The 21,376-nt window shown below is 44.9% G+C and overlaps 1 protein-coding gene across 6 annotated transcripts in view; it reads right to left on the bottom strand.

Moving 5' to 3' along the window:
- The window catches only part of KALRN (kalirin RhoGEF kinase), a 573,972-nt gene that overhangs the window by 335,062 nt on the left and 217,534 nt on the right, over positions 1-21,376 (bottom strand). The gene's annotated exons all lie outside the window — the stretch shown is intronic.

The following is a 21,376-nucleotide window of genomic DNA, read 5'->3' as shown; positions in this document are numbered from 1 at the left end:
ATCAGGAACCAGAAGATTTTCAGGGTACAGTATGCACTGCTTGGCACAGTGATCACTGAGCCATTTTTCCCCCCGTAGCTCTGTACCCTGGTTTTCATTTAGGTTTCTTCTGGCAGCCACAGGCTTTAAAGGTCGCTGACCTTTAAAGGTCCTCCAGAGGAGGACCTGACCGCTCTAAGAGTGATCCCTACTCAGAACACCAGATCTAAGCCAATCAGTTTCTATAATATTTCCCAGTCAATGGGATTTTCTCAGAAGTAGGAGTGTTATCCAATTCAGTAAAACATGAGGGGAAGCTTGCTGAAAGTTTCTGAGAAAACAGAACCCTAGTTCTTTAGATACAACCTCACTTTCTCTGATACTGTCATTGTGACCTTGGGCCTCAAATTGCTACAGCCATTCTGCTGGCAGACTGAGTGTGAAGCCAATGGGTAGAGAAAGGGTGTAGCCGAAATAATGGCCAGAAACACAGGCAGAGCCATGACTAAGCCTACCTTGTCCCTGGACTTCCTTAATACCTGAGTCAAGAAAACTTTATTATTCAAACCTATTTCAGTTGTATTTTCTGTAATTTTCTGCCCAGATCAGTCAAGTTATACAGCCAGGAGAGGTGTGAAACCTCTACAGAAGAGCAATGCTATACTTGGAACTGACTGTCTGTAGTTTGGGATGGGCAAGGGGCTGCAGGTCAGCTGTAGAAGCTGAGCACAGGTGCAGACTGGAGAAGTTGCAGAGACCATGCCAGCTTTCCTGGAAGCACAACCACAGCCTCATTCATTATTTCCTTTTATTTTCAATTAATTAATTGTTTTATTTATATTACTGTTGTCAGTATTGCAGCTTTTCCCCATTTCGCCTATGTTTGTCCCCTTCTGCCCCACCCCTGCCCCACCCCAGGCCTTCCCCACACTATATACATGCATATATGATCTTTGGTTAATCTCTTCCCATTCCCTCTACCCCCTCCCCTCTGAGATCCGTCAATCTGTTCTATGCATCCATGCCTCTGGACCTATTTTGTTCGTCACTTTATTTTATTCATTAGATTCCACATACAAATGAGATCATGCGGTATTTGTCTTTCTCTAACTAGCCGATTTTGCTTAGTATAACAGTCTCCAGGTCCATCTATGCTGACAGAAAGGGTAAGAAATTTTTCCTTTTTTACAGCCATGTAGTATTCCATTGTATAAATGTCCCACAGTTTTATCCACTCCTCTGCTGATGGGCAACTTGGACCGTTTCCAGATCTTAGCTATTGTAAATAATGTTGCTATGAACATAGGGGTGCATATATTCTTTCTGATTGGTGTTTCAGGATTCTTAGGATATGTTCCCAGAAGTGGGATCGTTGGGTCAAGCAGAGTTCCATTTTTAATTGTTTGAGGAAACTCCGTCCTATTTTCCACAGTAGCTGCACCAATCTGCATTCGCACCAATCTGCATTCCCACCAGCAATGTACGAGGGTTCCCTTTTCTCCACATCCTCCTGTTAAACGGAAAAGTGAATTTACTTTTTCAGTTACATTCAACCAACATTTGAGGAATACTCGCTGTGTGCCAGGCACTGTCCTAGCCAACAAAAGGCAAAAATGACTAAAATGTGGTTCTTGAGTTTAAGTGTCTTAAAGACCAGTGTGGAAAGCAGACATGGACTCAGATTACATTGTTAGTACAACTTGGCATATGACTTAAGTCACACTCAGGAAAAAAAAATATATCAAGATAAAGGCCAATATGGTCTATCAAGATAGTACCTGCCCTTGATGATGTGGGGCTAGGGGAGAAGAGAGGAGGCTTCCCCCAGAGCAGGTGACTCTTGAGCTGAGCCTTCACTCAGGTAGGAATTAGCCAAACGAAGATGAGTAGGATGCGAGCTCCAGGCAAAGGAGAGATCAAAGGGACAGAACTGAGGGGCAGTCCAGTGTGTCTAGGGCTCTAAAAACACCTCATCTGTGCTTCTGGAGCCTAACATGAGGAGAAGATGTGTCTAGGGAGGTGGATGGGATGGCTGACCATGAAGAGCCCTGGACACAGGCTTCAAAAACCTGGACCATATACTATGGGCAGCCAGATGTTGGTAGAGGGTTTTACGCTGAGCAGTGAGGTGTGGTGTGAGCACTGAGTGTGGGATGTGGGTGGGAGGGGTGAGATGAGGCAGAGAGAATGGTGAGGAGACTGTTACAGCAATGCAGGTGAGAGGGTGAGAACATGGAAACCTGGATTAGGGGAACAGCAGTGGAGTCAGAGAAGTGGGCTGACTTGAGATCCATTAGGAACTAGATTGAGGACTCACTATTGTTTTGGGAAGGAGGGCAAGGAAGAGCTTAAGAGGACAGGTGTCTGGTATGGCACCCTGGCATGGCGCCCTGGGTCCTTAAAGAAAAGTTGCCACCACAGGTGCTACCTAAAGAGGAAGGTAAGAGGCTGGTGTGAGGTGGGGTGGGGAGGCAGTGCATACAGTTTAGAGTTTGAGAGGCTTGTGAGGTGCCCATGGGCAGTTAGATTTCCGTGTCTGGAGGTCAGGAGAGAGGTATCGAGGCTGTGGCAATTCACACTTAAGTATAAAATCCTCACCTTCTGAAGACTAACGAGCATGATTTGGAGATGAGTCTCCCTTTGGCACTCCCAGGATCACTTCTGGCTGTCTATGCAAATAATAAAGGACAAAGTGTCATTCTGCACTTGCAAGTGTCAGTGGAGGTTTCAGGCTGGGGCTCCTAGAGCTGGGTCCATATCTATGTGTGCACTATCCTGGGCCTGCTGGCCATGGTCAGCCCCAGACTGTAGATGCTAGGGCATGGCTTTTGTCTTTTAAAAATTATTATTAAAGCCCTGGACGGGTAACTCAGTTGGTTAGAGCATTGTCCTACACACCAAAAGGTTACCGATTGGATTCCTGGTCAGGGCACATACCCAGCCAGGGCCTGTACAGGAGGCAGCTGATAGATGTTTCTCTCTCACATGGATGTTTCTCTCTCTCCCTTCCTCTCTCTCTAAAAAATCAATAGAAACATATCTTTGGGTGAGTCTTAAACACAAAAATTATTATTAAGGACCAGGGGGAAAAGATGACAAGTGGCCCAGGGGTTCAGCGGAATCTCATTCTATAACTTTTGATCTTGAAATTTCTGCCTCTCAACCCTATTTTAAAATAATTTCTTATCTCTTTTCCCTATTGACAAAAGAATCAATAAAGTAAATGAAAATCTGACGTGCCTGAAGTTCTTGGAACTTGTGATGAAAAGAGCTCACTCCACATACATTCTTGGCCATTCCAGTGGCCAAGAAGTGACCTTCCCTGTATTTTCTGTTCTATGCTATTTAGATATGCAAATAAGCGGAGGAGTAATATGCTAGCTCCAGAATGATTAGCTGGCCCAGCGCCAGGTCTCTGCGGGACTACAGAGCTAGGAGAGCTGGACACAGGCCAGTTAGAGTAGAAATCAGCAAGAAACGTAAGTTAAAAGACATGCCAGAGCGGAGAGTACTAGAGGGACTGCGCATCTTTGAATGGGCTTCTCACAGAATGGGGTCTGTGCCCATTCCATTCCACCCAATTCTGCATTCGTTGTTGGGGCACACAAGCTGCTCTCCGGTGGCTAGACATTCTGGGAAAGTTTGCTGTGCTAGAGGCAGCGTTCCAAAGAGGTGACACACATCTCAGGCACAGAGAAAAAGACCTGCTCTGGGGACCAGATGGTACCATGGGATATCAGGAACTAGGGTCTCTCCAACATGGCTGCTTGCTAAGGGACTATGTCAAGTCTGCTCTGGGCCTGAATCTCCTGCCTAATGGTACATAATCCTCACCCTTGCAAGCCTGGATGGCTGTCTGCAAGGGTCATTTTTATTTCTGTTGCATTCAGTGGAACTGACTGCGGAGAAAGAATATGTACGCATGCGTATGTGTGTGTGCGTGCATGTGTGTGCACTCATATGCATGTGTGCAGTCAACTTGGATGAAGACTAGGCTGGTTCCAAGCCTGTCTCTGTCACTAATTGCCCATAAGACTATAGGCAAGTGTCTTCATTTCTGGACTTCTCATTTGCAAGGATTATTCGCAAGGTTCTCAGAACAGAGGTAAGCATCCTGGTTGACAATCAGCTCAATTTGGAAATATATAGAATTTTTTTTTTTAAATATATCTTTATTGATTTCAGAGAGAGGAAAGAAGAGGGAGAGAGATAGAAACATCAATGATGAGAGTCATTGATCAGCTGCAGCCCGCAACCTGGGCATGTGCCCTGACCGGGAATCGAACCCTGATCTCCTGTATCCTAGGTCGACGCTCAACCGCTGAGCCACACCCGGCCGGGCTAGAATATATTTTTTCCATTCAAAATAAAAATAGTTTGATTGAGTCTCCTGGATAAGAACACATATTCATGACTACACCTTACATTTTTAAGGTTGTGAATAAAAGCATGTCATTGAGAAAGCTGACATTAATTGATAGCTAAAGAAAGGCAGCTTCTTCTCAGCCCTGACATTTGTTTGGTGTGTTGGAGTTTAGAGCATCCATTTGCACACTTCATCTCATTGCGTCCATCAGGCCCACTCTACATTTGGGAAACAGGGGCAGAGAAGTGAAGCCCAGGGTTTAGAATTCTTTGATCCCACCCAATGCATATTCACTGAGCGCCTGTTGAACCAGGCTCTTGGGACAATGCCCTACCTCCCCCACTCTGTCTGGGCTCCACGGGGTAGTTACCCCTCACTAGGCAGCCACTAGGACACTGTGGGGCTCCAGCTGAAGTAAGGTGCTGTCCCTCACATGGAGTCAACAACTCTCTAACACCCAGCCTCCTCCTCTCTCTTCACCCCTACCCCATCAGTGCCTGGGGACAGCTGACTCAAACAGCCCCACTTGTCTCAATAAACACTTAGTGAATGAATGGATGCATGGGTGAGCTGGCCATAGGCTCTTAGGTTGCTAATCTCTAGACGAACTGACCCTTTCTAAGCTCCCTTCCAGCTAGAACATTTTATGATTTGTTCTATTTGAATTGGGCTCTCTGGAAGACACTTGAACTAGATGAACCAAAGATCTAAAGAAAAACTAAGGAAAATATCTCTACAGTGGTTTTAAACATTTTGAGTTTTGTGTTTTTTTGAGAAGGTATAAATGGTAGGTTCAACAAAATGGAATATAACAACAAAATTCCTCTAAGAGGAAAGTCATGTCTAAATAATGAAATTTTATCTCTTTGTTTGGAAACCAACATAGTGTTGTCTAATTAAGAAGATAGATGTTACATATAAGCTATGTGGGGTTTTTTTCTTTTAAACTAAGCTAAGTAATTTTTTTATGCTGGCGAAAATTCAGTGAAAATATAAAAATCTGATTCTTACTATATAATAAATGATAAAAAAAATCTATTTAAATGCAAATTAGGAAAATAACAAGGAACCTTTTTCCCCCTTTCCTTTAAAGATGGGGATAGCTAAAAGGTCATTATTGTTCTGTTCTGTTTTTAGTGAAGCATAAACTATTTCATAGAGCAAAGATATTAAATAAGAATCTTGGGCTTATTTTCTTCATTTGCCAAATTTAGCAATGGCATCTGATTTACACTTTTAACTTTCAAACAACCTTACCACCTACTGTTAGTATTTTATACTATCTGTAATTATAGATTATATTGGTTTTTAAGTTGCTCACATTTAGCTTTGATGAGTTAAGTGGACAGAAGACAACCAATGGATTTTCTTTGCCTAAGTATACACATTCTAATATCACCCGTGTCCCTTGTACCCTGCTTATACACTGCAGTGACCCATCCATAAAAGCCTAAAGAGTACTAACAACCTCCTTGCAGGTGAACCTTGCTACATTTGGAAACTTGATGTGCTGTCAATTTCGCATAAAATTCTATGTGTTTGAGTGCAAAGAACAGAGGCCTCAAACAGGACACCTGAGTTTCAGTGCAAATTCTGCTGTATAAACTTTGACACGTGAGGTTACTGGTCTGAACCTCAGTTTCCTTATCTGTAAAATGGGGATGGCAATTTATATTTCAACCTTAGCAGAGTAGTAGTGAGATTCAAACGAGACAATGATTTCATGTTTTGTCAAGTGCTACATACCTGGTAGGCATAAAAATCCACAGAGTGAGCATATTCTATTGCACATATTTCCCCCTATGTTTTCACTTAGAGCACAAAACAGATGAAAAGTGTAGATTTAGAGTTGCAGTAGGTTCACCTTACTAAGAAATCACCATGGGCTAATGGAAATCACACCTGCAGCTCGAACACAGACACATACACAGCCTGGACCTTTTGGAGATGCATCCCCAAAACAATCACAGGATGCTTCACCGACCTGGGCACCCATGCATCCTCCCACTGCCTCCACCGTGACATACACTCAAGCGCTGTGTGGGTACCCTTGCCCACTCAGGTTTCAGAGACCCATACACTCTCTCAGGGCTTTGCCTGAAGGCACTGGTGCCCTCCTGCTCTCCTTGTGCTGCCTGTCCAGGGATCTCACTCCCTTCATGCCTTGCTTCCAAACTCTCCCTTCCCCATCCTCTCTGACATACCCCAACCCTTTCACTATTAGACACTCAATCCCTTTGGCTCTCAACAGTTTTTCACTCAGGAGAGATTCCTATTAAAATGCATTATACCTGCAACCCCTCCTGGAATTAGGTTATCCTAATACAGAAATAGCTCAGTAAGAAATAGCTCAGTAAGAAAGCAAGGCCCTTTGTGAGCATAACCCAGGGACAAGATCCGAAAATGGGGTGGCGGAGGAGTCCTAGACAGAAGGAGAGAGGCCCTAAAATGAGAAGTGGGTGGACACCAAAAGCAGATTTCCCCACTTTACAATTCTGATTCCACATGAACTCTGACTGACCCTAGGGCACATGTTCTTGTGGAAACAGGGCAACACACAGATCCCGTGTGTGTTCTGGCCAAGGACCCTTAAGCCCCTTCAACCCTGGTTTTTAATTATCCACTTTCCTGAGATTGAGCTTTCCTGGTTTTCCAAAGTGAGGCAAAGAGAGAGGAAAAATTAAAGGACCCCAAAATGTGAACCTAGTTTCTAGGTTCCTAGAATTCTTGATTAAAGAGACTTGGACACCTTGCCTCTTCTGTGTTTTTGCGAGGCTTGAAGGCCAAGGGAATTCAAGGTTCTGAGAGACCATCTTTCCATTGGTATCTATAGATAGGGAAGGTGGTTGGGATTTGTGCCCAAGACTATAGTTGCCAATAAATATCTATTGAGAGAGGTAAGATTCTCTGGGTTCTACCTGTTTCCCTTTAGGATTTTGGCATGCCAGCTGGCATACTTTAATACGTTGTATAAAAGAGAAGCCATTTTTATCTTTCACCATAAATCCTGCTGCTCTAGGAGGATGGTTCACTCCGGTTACCTGAGAGACCTCATCACTGTAGTCTCAGGATCAGTCAGGTCACCAAACAATTTCACAGGCTAGGTTGTGTCTCTTACCTATAGATATGTTATGGAACCCAACCACGTTTCTTACATCCTCTATACCCAAATTCCCAAATCTCAGATCTAACATCCTAGCACACTGCTCACATCTAGAACTGTCCAGGTTTCTCTTTAAAATAGGTAAATGTCCTATTGTGAGCAAGGAGTTCACAAAACCCTTTCCTCTTCTGTGTAATAATCTGATCTTCAGTTATCCTAGTTCTGTTTTCCTGGAAAAAGATGAAGATAGTACATGTCAACACAGTACTAAACATGCCTACGGTAAAAACAAGCCCCTAGTTGGTCATCTGTATCTTATTGGAAGGACTAACAATGAGCTATAAATACCTGATAGGGACACCATACCATGGGCTTCCCTGAGTGGGGTGACTCCTATAGCTGGCACGTCCACGGCAGGGACCCTGGAAGCTATGCCAATGCCGTTGTTACAAAATATATTGGCTCCTGTGGGACATGGAGTTTTTAAGCCATGGCAGCCTCTGCCCTCCATGGACCTTGTCTGCTTACACCTGAGCTGGACTGCACAAGGACTGTCCTGCTGGTAAGCCAGGGTTCCCATCTTATGTCATCCTGAGTAGGTTTATGCCAAAAGTGGCCCATAGTGGTCTGGTAAGTCAGAACACTGAGTGGAGTCTAAGAAGACTTACTGATTGGTGATGCATCCTTATTTCAGAGCCAAACTATATGTACAACAGTATTGTGCCTCCCTCTCCTTGCCTTCCCTGCCTCCATTCTCCTTTCTCATTTTCAATTTCTCTCAATAATAACAGTCGTGAAATGGTAACAACAACAATAATGGTAACTGCAACTAGCGTTTGTTGAATGCTCACTATATGCCAGGCATTGTTCTAGGACTTCACAAATGCTCACTCATTTAATCCTCTTAAAAACGTCATAATTATCTCCCTAATATTAACCCCCAATATTATCATCCCCATTTTACAGATTGGGAAACTAAGGCACAGAGAGGTTAATTACCTTGTCCAATACCACACAACTAACAAGTGGGAGAGCTGAGATTCAGACCCAGGAGGCTTAGTTCCAGTGGTAATGTTCTTAACCCTGTTTCTCCATCTTTCAATGTGCTCAGAGCTTCAATCCATCTATCCTTCCCATCATCATCAAACTTGCAGAAGTGTGTTCTGCCCCAGCTGCCTTTGTTTTCTCTCCATCCACATCCTCCTTAGCCTGTATTATGTCTACCTTTACTACTTTCTTAAGTCTGCAACCACAATGAAAATTGATCATCTCCTTTCTGAGTTCTTTGTTCAGTCACTTCTTCCCTTTGATCTGATGCAGCCCTTTCTGAAATTCTACCCTCTCTCTGGCCCTCTCATGAAGTCATTTTCAGGGGCAGGCCATCTGGCTGCAGAGACGATGAGCTTTCCCCTCCTGCTTTCACAGGCCTACCCAACACTAAATTCTCTCAGGAGAACTAGCGCCTTTATACTCGCACTCTCTTCCTTGACACACCATGTCTAGTCTCAGAATGACAAAAACAACACAAACACTCTGATTTTGAAGGCTCACCAACCCTCCAATCCTACACTGATTCATCCAAATTTACTTTCCTTTCTCTGGTTGCCTCTTCATGGCTCCTTTCCCTGTCCCCCTTAACCTTAGGGTGACATTCTAGAGGCCTGGCCATCAGTCCTCTGCCCTTTATTCATCAGGCTCTGTCCATTTGAAAAGCCACCCAGGCTCAACAACATAAATAGTATTTCAACAACAACTTCAACAACATAAATAGTATTTCCTACTTCACGTGCCAGGCCCAAGTACCTCCGTGGATTATCTCATGTAGCCCTTATAATGCTACAAAGACGGTATTGTTAATTCCATTTTAAACATGTTGAAAAACTCAGTAAAAAGAGGGGAAGTAAATTGCCAAAGATCACACAGCTTGTAAGTGATGGAGATAAATGTAGAATCTAGTGCCCATTTGAACCTTAATCCCATACAATTTCCTCTGTTCCAGGGTGCCCTCTAACTTTAGCTTCCAGATAACTGACAAGAATAAAGATGTGTCAGGCTCTGCACAATGAGCTTCACACACATTATCTCAATCCTTAAAACAGCCCTGTTAGGTAGTAGATACCATCACCATCATCTTTTTCTAGTTAAAGAAACACATTCAAAGAGATTAAATAACTTGGCAAAGCTCACATAATGAAAACTCAACTGGCATATTGAAAGCTCATATCTAGGTCTGTATAACTCCAAAGCTCATGCTTTTAAACCACTATCAAATTGTCTCCCAAATACAAACCTAAATTTCAGACTATTCCTAGTCACATGGTGCCTATGGACTCAATATGAATATCCACTTGATGTCCCACAGCACTTCCAACTACTACGTTTTTTCCATGAAAATATTATCTTCTCCTGACTTCCCACATCTTCACCCCATTTGTTCTTTCTTTCATCAAATCAATCTGAAATATACCCTTTATTTCCCATTGCTGTTGCCACTCACCCCTAAGCCTCCTGCCTAGACTACTGCAATCAGTTCCCTACTGGTCTCCCTAACTCCATTTTCTTCCTTATACCAAGCCATCTGCCCCATAAAGTATCCTCTGCTCTAGTATACTGCTTACACTGTTTTCACCATCTCATTCCTTTGACATAGATATTATTGCTGCTATCTGTCATCTCCAATGCAAAATTCAATGTCCTTATTCTGGCCTTCAAGGTGCCCCCTTCCTCCCTGGCTGGTCTAAAACACACCACTGTCCTACACCCTTTTGAAATATAACTGAAGTCTCACCTCCTCTTCATGCCTTCTTTGACCAACTGAGCCCATACTAATTTCTCTTCCTTCCAAACTCACTACTTCAGTGTCTACCACAGTAGTTCACAAACCTTTATTCACGCTATCTGAAATGTTTTCTGAAAAAAGATATGGCTTCCTAGACCCTACCCTTGAGATTCTGATTCAGTAGGTGTACTCCACATAATTCTGATGGACTTGCATTTTTATTTAAGCAGTGCATGTGGAGGTTTATGGTCTGTCCAACAGTGGGTAGCTGGTATCAGATTTAACCCATGTATAAACTAGTTGAAAGCATTGGTAAACAATCAACACGGACCAACGGTCCTTGAAGGAAGGTAAGCACACATTAAACCCAATATTCACCCTGGCTTTCTCCTTGAGGGTATTTCTCAAACTGTGGAGTGAGAAAATAGGAGCTGAGAAGAAAGCAGCAGTTTTGATGGGTGTAAAAAAACAGAGATTAGAATTCAGAGCTGACAAGGTGGTTGGAATTTCAGTGAGAGGATAGGAAGGAGCTAAGAAAAGGAGCCCTAAAAAATCTTCATTAAAATTTTCTTCAGGTCCTTGGCCAAATCCTAGGATATGCATATGCAAGGCAAGACTCCAGAATAGCTAACAAAAATAGCTGTGGGAGGTGGAGGATACAAATTATAGAGATTACACACTGCTGGGAAAATGTTAGGAGTTCTTAATGTGAAGAGACTTTGGTGAACACTCTGGACATCAAGTTGGGATTCCAGAAAGACTAGGCTTTAGGAGTACAAACTACATCCTAAGAATAAGGACTATACCCTATGATTAATAAAAAGATGGAAGTAGACCTGCCATAGCAAAGTCTAAACCAAGATTCAACATGATCAAGATCAGCCTGTAATTTAATTGCATCTCAGAACAATATTTAACAGTATTTAGAGGAAGGTAACCTAGAATAGAATCAGGATTCTATACTAAAAATATCATTTACAATATCCAGTGTACAATACAAATCACTAGATATATGAAGAAGCAGAGAAAAGTGATTGCTAATTATAAAATAAAATAGTCAACAGAAACAGACCCAGAGACGATTAGGCTATGAATTAGCGGATAAGACTTTCAAAATAACCATGATTAACATCTTTATAAAATAGAAAGGGAAGGGACAAAGTGGATTAAAAGATGAACACTGCAACAAAGTCTAGCTTTCTGTTTCTTGTAGCCAAGAGCATCTTCATATAAATAGTGCCATGTTCATGATGCTTACCATAATTTTTATTCATTTATTGAGTACCCACTGTACTACAGACATTGAATTAGAAACTGATGATAAAAGATCAAGGTGAAAGTGTAGTGAGGGAGACAAATGTATTCAATATTCTGTCAATTTCAAGTGTGAAAAGTACTATGAAAAGTATATACTATGGACTGAAAGCAGAGGAGCACTTGGTACAATTTGGTAGAGGTAGAGGGAGGGAAAAGGTGGCAACAGCTGAACAACACTTGAGAGACAACAGGATTTGGGTGAAGAAGTAGATGAGAAGGGCATCTTAATGAGAAAAAAATAGTTTGAGCAAAGGCCTGGAGGCTTATAACTACAGGGAATAGAGAGAAGGTACAAAGAGCTTTAGAGCATGAAGTTGAGTAGTGAGAAGGGATGGTAAGAGATAGGGAGGGGCCAGGTCACAAAGGGGCAACGGTCAAAAGGCAGAGGAACTGGGCCTTTATTTGGCCACAGTGGGGAGTCACTGAAGGGCAGTGATCTGGTCAATTAGCTTTTAACCCTGAAATAGATGTCTACACGGAGGCCCCCAGATAGACAGACGTTTATCTCATTGCAAAGGGGAGTCCAGGCCAGCCCTGATCTCACAAACAAAATCAACTGTCACATTATAGACTTCTCACCAACTAAGTGTTCTCGGCCTCCCTCTACTCCCCCCTTTCCCCCTCCACTCCTTTTTCTCGCAAATCCTTCAATGTCTGGGTCAAAGAAGATAAATATAAAGGAGGAGATAATGCATGAAAGTACCCAGCACAGTGTATGACACATAGTAGATGCTGAATGATGTTAATTCCTTTCCATGCCAGGATAAGCTAGCAGTCACCAAAAGGAGCTGCTTTCTGATTAGAGAAACCTAGGCTGGAAAACTTCACACTAAAATCACACACTGTCCTTGAAAATGAGTGGCAGCTCAGCTCTGCCTGGAGAAGCACATGCTTATGCTGGGCCTAAAAGGCCTCCCTCCTTGCCCTTGCCCTCCTCGTGTTTAGTGATGTAATGAAAAGTCTCATCAAGTCCATTATTAATGTAAATATTTTCAGACTACAAATAAGGGGTTTTTGCATTTCCAGCCTGTTTGCTGGAAGGCCCGACTCCCCTGCAGCACTGACAATAGACACAGTATCCCCTTGTGGAGAAGAAATGGTCATCCAGGAGCCAGCAAGTCAAGCAGACGAGAAACAGGACGAACTAAGCCAGGAGTCAGCCAGGCAGCCCAGGGATATTGACTCCAACGGGCCAAATTCCTTCCCTCTGAACCACGGATGCTGGTAAAATATTTTCAGGAACAGAGTGAGGGAATGTGCTTCACTCACTTCCCAAAATGTAGAACTGAAGAGGTCAAACCCTACTTAATTCAGCCTAAGAAAATAGTGCCCAACTTTATCCCATAGCTAAATTTAGACATAAACTGAGATCTGGTCCTTGGCAAGTTAATTTAGATGAGCTAATGCTTGTTCCTGGCACACAGGATGCACTCAGTAAATGGTAACTATTATTGTTGCTACAAAAATGGAGTGTCTGCTGGATGTTCGCATCCAGTCCTCCCACACATCCTAAAACCGGCTGTGCCAATCACTTGCACATCTGGGAAAGAATTTTCACACAGGCTAAGTAGAAGGTGGCCCTCCTCAGGAATCCCTGAGGGGGCAGGTGCTAGGCTGGAAGGGATCTGTGCTAGGTGGGCTTGATCTTGAGCAGAGGAAGGGAATGAGCACTCCTCTTGCTCCCTTCTCCCATCTTCCAGCAGCAGCTTCAGCAATGGGGCCCAGGCAGATGAAGGACCAGGTGGGAGCCAGGCTCGGGCACATCCAGGAGGAGGTGCTTCCTCATGATTCCAGCTCCCAGATCCTGGCTGGCAGAGCATACTCTGTAGGAGCTCAAGAAGGACTTTTGGAATAAAGAGCTCAATCCCTCCTCAAAGCCCTCCATTTCTTTAACAATCCTATTCAGAGGACTAAGGTGAACTCCTGTGTTTGGATAGTGCCATTGTCCCTAAGAGTAGGACAGATATGCAACAATGAGGTAACTCATGGTGATGTTTTTAGTAACCTTCATCACTGCTTCTCTCACTTTTCTGTGTCTTAAAAGAAACTACAATTTGAGTTTAATTTAGTGATCCATCCTTCTTCCAAAATGTTTTGGAATTTCCTTCCACTCCCATCCTATTGTCACTATCCTACTATGAAGCCCTGTAGTTACCTGAGCTTTCCTTCCTCCCTGACATCCAGTTGGTTGGTCACTTGGTCCACTTTCTTTCCATTAGGGTCTCCAGGGTTTGCCCCTCTCCTTCCACTCCCACTGCCACTTCATCTGGTCACACTTGGATTAGTATAAAAGGACCAACACTGCATTCCCTGACTCCAAATCTCTCCATTGCAAGATGAAACTTGCTAACAGCCCAGTTAAGTGAGAGCATTAAAGCAGTGTCCCCTGAAACCACCACTCAGCAGTAGGTGGTGCTCTTGTGCTAGCTCAGAGTGCTCACAAAGTTTGTTCCATCAGGCAGCCTAGTGAGTACAGACTGTGCCACGATCCATTCTTTATTTGGCACTGACTGTGTGTCTCTGGGGAACACGGAATTGTCTAAGATGCTGGTCCTGACCCCCAAGAATCTGCAATATCATTGGGGGAATGAGGCCTTTGAGCATAAATGTATCATCATTTGGCATAAAGCTGTAATGCAAGATGGGTTGGAACAGGGTCAATTTGAGCGGAATGGATAAGGGCTATAGGAAAATGCCCAGAGGAGAGAAAAACAACTTCCAACAGGGAAGAGCAGGGAAAGTAGCATTTGAGCTGGACGTTCAGCTAGAGCAGGGTTTCAGTAGGCAGGGTGGGAGAGAGGGTGGTGTAAACAAAGGCATGTGTAGGTGGGACAGTGCAAAGCACAGAAGAGTATGTCCTGAGGGTGGGGGCTGAATGTCCAAGTCCAGTCTCACTCTACATCCTAGGTCCCTCTGGTTGTAACCCCTCTTGACACCTCATGACAAGGGTCAGCTACCCAGGGGAATCTCCTAGGGCAGGACAAGTGTCACTCTGAGGTAGGACCAGTCAGTCTACCTACTCTGTGCAGAGGAAACTGAATATCCCTTTTTCCTCTATACCAAGGAAGGACATGTCTTTTCTCACCACATCAGCAACTGTCCCCACAGCAGGACCTTTCTTATCCTAGAAAAGGATCTCTAAGGAGGGGCTGGAGGGGAGCCAAAGGGCAAGAGAGTGAGGTTTCTTGGTGGACATGGAATGAGGGGCATGGGGGAAGAACCCTTCTGAGATTCAAGTAGAGGCAGATCTCCTCTAAGGAATGAATGTTCTTTTGCATGTTTTACTGTGGGTTCTCTGACTCTCCCCAGAATAAGACCATGAAACTTGAGCTCTGCTTGGGAGAGTCATGAGACAGGGATGGGGCTGGAACAGTCGATACCCTGGAATGAGCCTTTTCCCTGAGGAACAGTGATTACTACTGACCTGAGCACACCTAACTCAGGGGACCAGACACCTGTCAATTCAACACTTTCATCCTGGAAAAGTTTCTCTATGTGTAGATGTGACAAGACATCCTCTTGTATTCACAGAAGAGACAGTGCCTCTCTCTATTTGAATAACAGAACATCATTCTCTGGGTGGAAATATCTTGGGGTTTCAGACTGACTAACTTGAGCTACAAGAAACAAGTACATCTACACACAAAATAATTTTCTCACTTGTGAAAGTGGGAACAAGAAATGCAGACCCTTCCCCATCCTTTCTAATATTTGAAAAACTTATAACAGGAAGGCCACATTGAAGAGTTGCGCTGACATCAAATGAAAATAGGCCAGGAGAACTGATGGGAGTTCACGTGGAGTGGAAAAGACTGGGAAGGTCAATGAGGACTGTCTCCAAGTCATTGGAGGGCTACCCAGTGGGAGAAGGAAGAGACTAGTTCTGGGGGATCCCAGGGGGCAAAGCTGGGACCAGATGATGGAAGCTCCAGGAAGGCAGATTCAGGCCTGATGGGGGGACGACCTTCTAACAAATGGTGCTGTGTAACAGGCTGCCTCAAAAAGCTACGGTTTCCTCAACCCCAGAAATGATCATCAGAGTCTAGAAGAATGCATGTCAGTGAGGGAAGCTGGAAGGGAGCTCTGCCCTGGGTTAAGGATGAGACCTTCTGATTGATTCAAAGAGTCAAGTATTCTCAGATGCTCCTGGCAGGGCCTGAACCATTAATCAGAATCCAGTTTTCATCACAGCCCCCTGGGAGAGGTGTGACTAGATTCCTGACCCTCTGTTGTGACTCCTGGTAAGTGGCACGACATGGGCTTCACCCTCCTCCACTCCTCCCCATGGAGCCTGAGCTCTGGTCACACTGGATAGTGGGTGCTCCCAGAGCCCACCCTAGACTTTGAGGCCGCCATGCTTTTGCTCATGCTCTTCCTTCTTCCTGCACCCAACTTTGGCTGAATGTTTCCCCATTGATGCTGTTCCTATAGCAGCGATGGCACCACAGTGAACTTTCCCATGCAACAGCTATTTGCTCGCCAGTGTCCTGTGCTCCAACGGGGGGAAGGCCTGACTCTAGCCCGTCTTCCAATTGCCTGGCCCCAGCAAAATATCCGGCACTTATTTAACTGGCTTATCTTCAGCAACAGTGTTCTAAGATCTTGCCAACCTGGTCACATGCTTCCATTTCCCTTTCCTTCCACTAGCAGCAGATCTTGTATCTAACACTCATGGACTAGGCCCTTCTCAAGATCCCTTCCTAGTTGGTCCAGGCACCAGGTCCCCACCTCACCTCCATGCTCTGCTGCCATACGCCACCCACTGTCTGCTCGGCATCCCTACTGTGAACGAGGGTGTACTCTTGGTCCTCTCTCCCCAGGCCATGCAAGAAAGCCTCTCCACACCCCTCTTCCACTCCTGATCCCATCTATGTGACCCAGCTCAAGTCTGTCTCCATAAAGCTACTGTCTATTGATCCTACTGGGCTCCGGGCATACTAGATGCTTTATATACATTTTTAAAAATCCATGCAACAATCCTAAGGTATGTACTCTAAAATCTACATTTTACAGATAGATAAATTGCTCAGAGAAGGTGAACTGGCCACAGATAGCCTATCAGCTAGGGAGTGGCTACTCTGGGATTCAAACCCAGGTCTCTGTGATTGCAAAGCCAGTGCTCTTTCTAGAAGCCCCTGCTGCCTCTTCTGGCCTGTGCTCTCTCTGCCTTCCATGAGAGGCCTGACCCACACATGGAGCTCTTCCTTAGCTCCACCCAAGGAAAGAAGCAGGACTGCAAAGGGGAAGCTAAGCAACAAGTTCAGAGAGAATGGATGCACAAAAAAGGTGGGTAAGTACAGGCTATAAGAGGTGCAAAGTCAAGGAGAAGAAAGGTCACAATGGGAAAGGGAGGAGAAGGGGTGCAGTGGGGCAGGACAGAGGGTAAAGGCAAGGAAGGTAAGTGGGTTCTTCAAAGTAAAATGCCTGGAAAGGAATCTTGAAAAAGCTCCCTCTCCAGACTCAATTTGTTTTTTCTTTCATTCTTCATAAAGGGACTTAGGACATTTCTTCTATTTCCTCTACTGGGGCAGAGCTGACAGGTTTTCTTTTTTCTCTTGGACTAACTCCCACTCTCTCCCCCATATACACTAGTTCCCCCACCCAAACCTAACTCCTGCTGCTAAGGAACAGAAACCTTGTTATCTAACTGGGGTCTGACCCCTGGAGTGGTTACTATTTCTAAGCCATTTTTTTTCTTACAAGGTATCGGAATCACATCAATGCTGAATCTGATTTTCCCACAGTATTCCTCCACCCAGTGCTGGGAGTGGGGAGACATGGTCCCCCACACCTAGCTAAGACCTGACACATAGTAGACACTCAGTGTTGACAAATGAATGTTTCTCAGTTACATCCTTGTGCCTCAAACAACTCCCATCACTGATCAGGACCCTACTTTTCCTAGCTCACCTAAATTGCTGTGGACAGAATCAGTGTGACAACCTGGATTCTCAAAAGTACTGTTAACACAGTGTCCACGTTCTCAGTTCCAAGGGCTAACCATGGAGTGCACAGTTCTATGGGTTCCATTCATAAGGAAAGGCCACATATGCAGGCTATTCACATACAATAATTCAGGTCTTGGCCCCTTCCAGCCCTTGTGAGAGACCTGGGAGGGAGCCAGGCCTCCCCTGCCTAGTGTTCCTTCCTCCAGTTGCTCCCACACCCACACTTCTGGTGCAGGCCTGGTGACCGCAGCATACAGTGTGGCTGGAAATGCAGGCAAGGGAGAGAGGAGAGGGAGAAAGGATGTAAGGAAGAGAAAAACAGCTTTGGGAGAAAACACACATGCAGCCTGCAGAACATTGTGACTTAGATTATTTTTGGAATCTAATGTTTCTAATGTTCAAGAGGAGGAAATGAGAAAAAGTAAGCAGAGATTCCCAGGATCAGCAGGCTGGAAATAATACAGGACACTGTGTCCTGTTTTGGGGCGGAATACAGACACTTCCTTACCCTGAGCCCAGTCAGTGGGGGTGGAGGGGGCGTGGTTTTGGTCCCAGTAGGAGGAGAGAGGGCAGGATTGAGAGGGCTCTGGAGCCTTTCTCCAAAAAAAGCAGGTAATGGGCACCAGAGCCTTTCTCCAAAAAAGCAGGAAATTACAAACTGACCATAAAGACCTTGCCCTTCTGGCTGCTCCCAAAGGTCACAGCTCTTTGAAGCCTCCCTCCCAACATGAAGGGCTCAGGCAACTGAATCATAAAGACTTGTTGGCACACCCCCTGGAGGCCTGTTTGGTACTTGCCCTTTTACCACAGAGACAGCCAGGACACAGATCAGATGACTCTCACCCTCCAAATCTCCCCAGCCCCAGTAGCCACCTCCTAGGTTCCTGCTATGTGCCTTCTTTCTCCTGCAGGGTGAGGTTGGGTGGTGGTGGTGGGTGATGGTATTGGTGGTGTATGTTGAAAGTGTGTGTGTGGGGGGGGGCAGCCTCAGAGTAGAGGGCTTACCTTCTCTCGCTGCCTACCTGTCTCTATCCCAGGCACACCTCCCAAACTTATCAAGTCTCAGCTTTCCCACCTATAACATGATACTCACATTCAAGCCTCCCATCAGTTGATGGGAGACCAACCGATGACCCACCATGATGGATGACTTTGGGTGGGTCTGGTTCTGGGTCAAAGTTTTCTATGTAAAAGGAAGGGCCGGGCCAGAAAATCTCTTAAGGTCAAGGGTGTGAGAACACTTTAAAAACCGACATTCAAAAAAATACTATGCATTATAATTACTACAATGGCACTTCACTTTGACAAATGACTAAGGAGTCATGCTCACTGCTGGCTTGAGAGGCGTGGGGGTTAGAGCTGCAGTAAAGAGAAGAGGCAGTGGGCCAGGGACTGGCAGGAAAGAGAGGCAGCGTAGTTTCTCCACACTAGCCCCGCTGGTTCGTGTCACCCCAGGCAGGACAAGACTTTGGGTCCCACTCTGGGCCCTAGGGAGTGTAGAACTGTTTATGCCTTGGGGGGAAAAGGGAGGAAACAGCAGTGGACACTTCGCCCAGTGACGGGGCATCCTGGGGATGTCCTGAATTGCTAATGTGGTTAACAGGACATACAAACAGCAAAACAATAAGCAGGTAACCCTCAGCACTGTGCCCTGCTGCCTACCCTGATGCCCTTCTCCCAGTGGGCCCCATAAATACTTTCTCACGGTGAGTATCATGAGAGTAACATTATTTTGTTTGCATGGGCCTCCAGTAACATCAAAATGTATAGATTATTTTGCATTTTGTCTGGAGCCAAGTTTCCAGAATAAGACAAATATGCTCTTAACTAGAATGCAAAGCAGAAGATGACAAGTATCTCAGAAGTTTCAAGAAACTCATTCCCCTACTTCCCACTCTCACTTTATACCCTGAAAGGCACAGAGTAGGTGAACTGTGATCCATCCTAGCCTGCATGATTTGGTCATATCTTTTTATACAGCCTAAATGCACAACCAACAACACACACACAAATAGAAAGGAAATAACCATCTTAGCAAAGTTCAGAATGTAAAGGACCTGGCAACTGGAAGGTCAAAGTTATGATCATCTGTAGGTCATCCACAACCACACATTCTTTTTTTTTTTTTTTTTTTAAATATATCTTTATTGATTTCAGAGAGAGGAAAGGAGAGGGAGAGAGAGAGAGAGATAGAAACATCAATGATGATATTCATTGATCGGCTGCCTCCTGCACGCCACCCACTGGGGATCAAGCCTGCCACCTGGGCATGTGTCCTGACTGGGAATCGAACCCCAATCGCCTGGATCCTAGGTCGACGCTCAACTGCTGAGCCACGCCCAGCTGGGTGACATTCTTTCATTCTCTCAGTCCAGGGTCAAGCCTGCAGCCACAGTGAATGCAGTTACTCAGGAGAGAACCACAGGAAATTTTGCTCCATTCCTGTTGGTGGGGCAGTAATTATTGAGCACCCCTGAACCTGAAGATAAAGCAGTGTCTGTCAAAAGTGTGGTCCCTGGACCAGCAGCAGCAGCAGCACCCAGTGCATGGGAGGGGCAATACCCCCCGCCCCCAGGAGAATCAATTTCCTCTGTGGCTGCTTCAAACAGACACTGTTTTTCTAGGGATCCTTCCAAGTGGCATCTCCCCCAACCATGACCCATCAAATATGATCCCAATTTGATCTGGATGTTCCTCTCTTGTGTCTCACCCAGGGGCACCATGCAACCTAGTGATCTCTGGGGGTCCCCATGAACCTACATCATAATTGCCAACTTCTCTCAAAGCTCAGTTCTTGATTTTGTTCCATTAGGAATCATTGAAAATTATTTGGAGCAAGTTCACTTGGAAGATAACATCAATGACACTCTGCATGGTCTCAGCCGGCACTGGATGACTAGAGAGTAAATCATGACTGAAATAGTGCAGGAGAAGGAAGGGAAGCCGATGCCTGGGGAGCAGCTATGCTGGGCTGGGCACGATGCCGGGCACTACCATACACACCATCCCATTACATTCTTGTAACAAATCTGGGCAGCAGCTTTGGGCTCTTTTTTTTTTTTTTAAATGGGAAAAGAACTCAATAGATTTTGATTCTATTTGCTGAGAAAAGTTTCTTATTTTCCATGATCACCCAAGATGACAATCCTGAAAAGAGTCTCTTACAGACATACAAGGAGAATGAACAGCAAAAAGGCAAAAACTGTTACAGACTTGTTGAGCTATAAAGGCGCTTAGGTGACTTTTAGTGCAGCGAGTCTCAAAGGAGGAGGAACAACAGGCACATTTGGTTGGGGCAGTTGGGGACCTTTACCAAACTACCCTGGAGATGCTAATATGCCCCTTACAAGCCTATTCTCCACCACCATGGCCACTGCCACCACTACTGTGATCACACCCTGCCCTGCCCTGCCATCCCACTTCTCCTGCTGAAAGATGTTGTCGCAGAGAGAGCACTGTACATGAGAACAGTGCACATGGAGGCAGAAGAAAAGTCAAAAGTCACTGAGCTAGCCCAAATTCTTCATCTTTGTTTTGTTGAGAATATAATTGGGGGTCAGAGGTCAAAGATGTACCTAAGGTCTCCCAACTGGTAAGTGACACTCCAGGAAAATTCCAACACCCCCCCATACAGCTCCATTTCAGCATGCACATGGCACCCATGGGTGAAGAGAATTTCATCATGCAAGAATGAATATGCAAGAAGGCATTTAAAATTAGGTTCTTCAAAGGCCAGTCTCCCCTAAGCAAATGAGAGGTCCTTATCTGGACAGATGTGTTGGTCATGGAGGAGGTGGGCACCTAAATATCTTCCACAGCATGGTGACCAAGATCTTGCTGTGAGTGTGTCCCAACCATAGGTTTAGACATGAAACAAACACAGT

This window comes from Miniopterus natalensis, chromosome 6 (assembly GCF_054644295.1).
Source record: "Miniopterus natalensis isolate mMinNat1 chromosome 6, mMinNat1.hap1, whole genome shotgun sequence".
Taxonomy (NCBI): Eukaryota; Metazoa; Chordata; class Mammalia; order Chiroptera; family Miniopteridae; genus Miniopterus; species Miniopterus natalensis.
Note: the sequence above shows the minus strand (reverse complement) of the source record. Positions and strands in the feature narration are given on the sequence as shown.